The sequence below is a fragment of the Triticum dicoccoides genome, chromosome 5B (assembly GCF_002162155.2).
Source record: "Triticum dicoccoides isolate Atlit2015 ecotype Zavitan chromosome 5B, WEW_v2.0, whole genome shotgun sequence".
Lineage (NCBI taxonomy): Eukaryota > Viridiplantae > Streptophyta > Magnoliopsida > Poales > Poaceae > Triticum > Triticum dicoccoides.
In genome coordinates, this window is record NC_041389.1 from 347,574,802 (window position 1) to 347,579,942 (window position 5,141).

Here is a 5,141-nt window from a genome sequence, read left to right on the forward strand (position 1 = left end):
CTGTTGTGCCGTCGTCCACCCCACACTACTAGGAAAAGGCCTACTAGTGGCGCACCCGTTTTGCCTACTAATGGCGCACTACTGGTGCGCCACTAGTACCACGCCACTAGTATTTTTTACTAATGGCGCACCACTCATGCGCCATTAGTATACCAGATACTAATGGCACACCTGTAGTGCGCCATTAGTATGCCTAGAGGTGCGCCATTACTATCTCACTTAGTAATGGCGCACCACATAGGAGTGCGCCATTAGTAACTATTTTTTTCAAAAAAAATCAAAAAAATTTATTTTTTTTCATTTTTTCTTAATCTCGGGTCACTATGGCTTAATCTCGGGTCAATATGCTTAATGTTAGGTCAAATCACACTCCATGGTCAAACTTCCCGAAAGGTCACCCATCCTCACACTACTCCAGCCCAAGCACGCTAAACTTCAGAGTTCTATCCAACCCCAGCACCAGCTCACTTCACAGGCACTTGTTGATATATCTAGCATATCAATCCTATTAAACCTTGTTGATGTTTAGGACTTTGTTCATGTTCATGAGTGTGATGAAATTTTGAAAAATTATTTCAAACTTCCGTTCATATTACGTATCATATTTTGAAAAAAAAAATCCTGAAAAAAAATTTGAAACTATTTTTTCTTTGTTACTAGTGGCGCACCTAGCAAACGGTGCACCACTAGTAAGTTTGAAATTTTTTGAATTTTTTTGCATCTACATCTTGAAAGCCATGTTACTTTTCGAGTAGATGATTTTTCATATAAAAAACTTTTTAATCCGAGTTTGTATGCAAAAGTTATGCCCATTTTACAAATTCCAGAGAGATTTTGCAAATAAAGTCGAAATTCATATTTGTAAATTTTCCCAACAACTAGACCACATATCACATGGGAAACTTATTTTCTTTTATTTTTTGACATTTTCATCATTTTCTTTTATTTTATTTAAAACTAAAAAGGCGGTCCACGGGGGGGAGGTGCATTCGGGAGAATTTTTGGGCCAAGGTAGTAATGGCGCACCGTGGGAGTGGGGGGGGGAGGTGCATTCGGGGGAATTTTTGGGCCAAGGTAGTATTGGCGCACTGTGGGAGTGGTGCGCAATTACTAGTTCAACTAGTAATGGCGCACCACTCCCACGGTGCGCCATTACTAGTTTTGAAAAAAAATTGAAGAAAAATTACTAGTGGCGCACCGTGGATGTGGTGCGCCATTACTAGTTTAACTAGTAATGGCGCACTATCCCCTGGTGCGCCATTAGTAGTTTTGAAAAAAAATTGAAGAAAAAATTGAATTTTTTTTACTAATGGTGCACCGTGGATGTGGTGCGCCATTACTAGTTTAACTAGTAATGGCGCACTATCCCCTGGTGCGCCATTACTAGTTTTGGAAAATAATTGTTACTAATGGCGCACCGTGGATGTGGTGCGCCATTAGTATTTGGACACTAATGGCGCACCAACACATGGTGCGCCATTAGTATATAGTAGTGGCGCACCACATGTCTGGTGCGCACTTAGTGTCCATTTCATCTATGACCCTTTTCCTAGTAGTGCCAGCTCAGCTGCTCCAACGACAGAAGGGTCCAGCATGGTAGGGATCCGGCCTCCAGACTGTCTTTCGCCGCCTCAGATCTTCCTCCCTACCGCCAACAGCCATGAAAACTGCATTACCATCATCAACCGAGCAAATGACCTCGAGGACTACACGGGTCCGCAAGAGAGGTCGCACTCTTTCGTGTTTACTTACGTTATGCATCGCTTAATATTACATGCTACTTTATCGTCATGTTCACCGATTAGGCTCTGAGTCGGCTCCAAACTAATGGTCAAACTTGAGTTTTTAAATGGTTGTGGGGTACATATCGGGGCCGCAATCAATAGTATCTATCTACTATCTGGTTAATCACCGGTGTCTACTATGAGTTTCATGTTGGGTGGGAAACAAACAGTAAAGAAGCCATTATCTGTATTTTTTAACTGAAGCCATTATCAGCCTGCTATTATTGGTTTTGGGTCTATCCATAGGTTGCTACCATCACTCTGGATTTCTGCATGCACTCCTTACATAATCTCACTATGTTTTATTCCTATGCATGACAGTTATTGTAAACAATGGAACTGAACATGTAGAGCAAAAGAGACGAGCCTTGCGTGGCAATAAAATTTCATGCAGACATCGCTCCATGGTAGGCGCAAAGGCAGCCCCCCTCCACGCATTTCGGATTGTAATCGAGAGGAAGATATCTATTCTGAGGGGGATTCAGAAAGAGAAGACAACTCCTATTTACCCCCTCAGGTCTTCGCTCTAATTTGGCATGCTGATGTTGGTTATATCATGCATATGGTGCCTTGCATTGCTTACTTTATACATCAAATATGTCATCTGCTTAGTTTAGAGATCCTTTGTGCGAATGCCATATGTTTAGTTTATTCATCGTTTATGTGAATATGCAACGCCATCTTGTTTAGCCAGGCATCATATATGTGAATTTTGCAATGCCATCCTACTTAGCCAGTCATCTTATATGTAAATTATATCAGGCCATCCTTTTTTTATCGTCAGATATCACATTTGTCAACAATGTTCGTACATTCAACTGCTCTTCGTGTGCATCAGCCATTTGACACGGTGATGGCAAATTCTAGAATGAAAACAAGGTCTTCAGAGCAGACTATGCTATCTGACGAAGCGCATATCTCGCTGGTTACGGTAGCTCCTCAGAGGAGGATTCAGAGACAGATGAACAGTCCTATTCCCCCCCCCCCCGAGGTGTATGCTCTAACTTGGCATGGTTATGTTGCTCATATCGTGCGTATGGTGTCTCGCATTGCTATGTCATTTGATTAGTTTAGACATGCTTTGTGTGAATGCCACATGTTCAGTGTCTAATTACCATATATGTGAATTATGCATTGCCATCTTGTTGCAATACATTATATATGTGAATTATGCAATGCTATCTTGTTGCAAAGGCATTATATATGTGAATTATGCAATGCCATGCTATTTAGCCAATCAACATGTATGTGAATTATATCATGCTATCATTTTTTTGTATTACGTGTTCCATTTGTCGACAACATTTGTATATTCAACTACTCTTCCTGTGCATCAGCCATTTGAAGCGGTGATGGAAGTATCTTGAGTGAAAACAAGGTATTTAGAGCAGACAATTCTACCTGCTGAAGCAGACATCTTGCTGGTTACAGAGAGCTCCTCAGAGGAGGATTCAGAGACTGATGACCAGTCCTATTTCCCCCCTGAGGTCTATGCTCAAACTTGGCAGGGTTATATTACCCATGCCATGCATGTTGTCTTGCATTGCTTAGTTTTTACATCATATATGGATTGCCATCTGCTTACTTGCTTACTATATAAATCATATATTTGAATTATATCATGTCATCATGTTTACATAGTACATACACATCATCTATCTGAATTATGGCATGGCAACCCATTTAATAGAGACATCATATAGTTATATCATCTCATCATGTTTAGTGTTTACAGTCATCATATTTTGAATTATGGCATTCTATCCGTGAATGTATGTGAATTATGGCATGCCAACCTATTTAATAAACACATTATATAGTTATATCATGTCATCCTGTTTACATAGTCATCATATTGTGAACTATGTCTTTCCATCTTTTTTAGTTAGCCATCATAATGTGAAATTGTGTCATGCTATCCTGTTTAGTTAGCCATCATATATGTGAAATTGTGTCATGCTATCATTTTTGGTTAGACAACATAAATGTGAGTTATTTCGTGCCCTATTTTATTCCCCACTATCCATTGCACCTGTCTATCATACAATGTCTATACTTCAATTACTTTTCTTGTTTATCAGCCATTTGAATTGGAGAGGGTGATGGCAGTATCTAAGGGAATAACAACACGGTCTTCAGAAAAGATAGTGCTACCAGTTGATGCAGATAGAACCACGGTTGTACTTGCCCAAGGACCAGATCCACCACACATAACCCAGACTCTCGCAGATTGTACTCCTACCCAGTTGGACATAGAACCAGCTACACCCCTTCTAACCCCAACCCCGGCAGATAGTAACCCAGTTCCAGTTGACACAGCACCGTCTCCACCATAAAGCACCCAAACACAAGCAGTTAGTAAGGGAACTGCAGTTCCCAAAGCACGAGGACCACCACTCCGAATCCCAACTCAACGCTTAAAGGAGAAGAAGATTTGTTCTTAGGTCAGGTTCTGTAGCTATGGTTCATATTCATTTGCTCTTGCATTACTGTATTTACTCATACCAACTATTTTCAAATTTGAAGGATGGAATTGAAACTCCAATGGCGCAACAGGTATGTTTTAGACCTGTTTCTTTAACTTGTTTGCTCTTGTAACCTGCTCTATGTTGATTTCAGTTTCAATTGAATAAACAGTTATGTTCTCATGTCATGCACATTACAAGTGTTGTTATTGCTCTATAGTTTCCCACACTTATATTCTGTCTATTCTGCTTTGTCTTGAACAAATATTATTTGAACTGTGTCTCTGTCTTGATTTGGCAACAAAAACTAGAATGATATAGACCATAAAGTGACCATGGTACATAGATATATGTTTGTTTCATGCTGTAAATGGGCTATACATGGGCCAGAGGTTAAAACGGGCTGGAATCATATTGGACGGCCCATATGATGCTACTGGGCCTAATTCGGATAGGTCATAATGGGCCCTGGGTTAGTGGGCTCTAAATGGGCTATATGCGAACATGCCGTTAACAAGCTTTCAGTTGGCCGGCCCGCCACCTTTTGACCAAGTCAAACGGGCCGGCCTTTTCACAGGAATGGGCCTCTATTGGGCCATGCCATGTGTCGACGTATCATAGGTGCCTTCTGTCCAATGAGTGGATGACATCTGTCCCAACGATGAGCTGACACGTGTTTCCTCCAGCCAATGATGATTTTACACGTGGAAAATCCCCATTGGTCGGGGCTGTTAACGGGTTATCGGATCCAAAATCGGACCCGGTAGCTTAACGGCATTCCGTTACGGTGGATGCCATGTGTCGGTCACCCTTGACAAAAGCACTTCTGTGACGCATGATTTATCGTCATGGAAGTGGACACTTCCATGATGATAATTTTGGTAATGTCATG